The sequence below is a fragment of the Uloborus diversus genome, chromosome 3 (genome assembly GCF_026930045.1).
Source record: "Uloborus diversus isolate 005 chromosome 3, Udiv.v.3.1, whole genome shotgun sequence".
Classification (NCBI taxonomy): Eukaryota; Metazoa; Arthropoda; class Arachnida; order Araneae; family Uloboridae; genus Uloborus; species Uloborus diversus.
The window spans coordinates 37532842-37533387 of NC_072733.1; positions in this window are offsets into that span (position 1 = coordinate 37532842).

A 546-nucleotide genomic window follows, 5' to 3' on the forward strand; every position below is an offset into this window, starting at 1 on the left:
AGGTGTAATATCTCTGCTGGGTTTTATCCGTAAAAGTAAGCATATATAACAGCGTTGGCAGAATAAATTTTTATTTAATTTTTAAACAAAAACTGCTGTTTATCTGAGAGTGACCCCTATATATTTGGAAAATGATTCAAAAATTACATTTTGCATAAAATCTACATGGATCAGAAAAAAATCTTACTGTACAGTATCTTGCACAGACATTATTACAGAAAAAACACTACTTAAAAGGTAAAAACATTGTGTAGGAGGTAGGAGGTAATATTTCTATTTGCATAATGACTACACGTAGGAAGAAATGACAACTTATAGTTATGTAAATGAAACTTGTGAATGTAATTAATGCTCAGAGAAAGTTAATACAATTGCTACTTTTCTTGAACACAATTAATAGTGTCAAATAAACTCAAATTTTCTTATTTTTTCTTTTTAATAATATCAAAAGTGAAAAAAAAATCTCAATAGCATGCGAAATTATGAAATTAAACTGTACTTTACTTTCATAATAACCTGCATCGTCTCAGAAGAAAAAAAATCCAA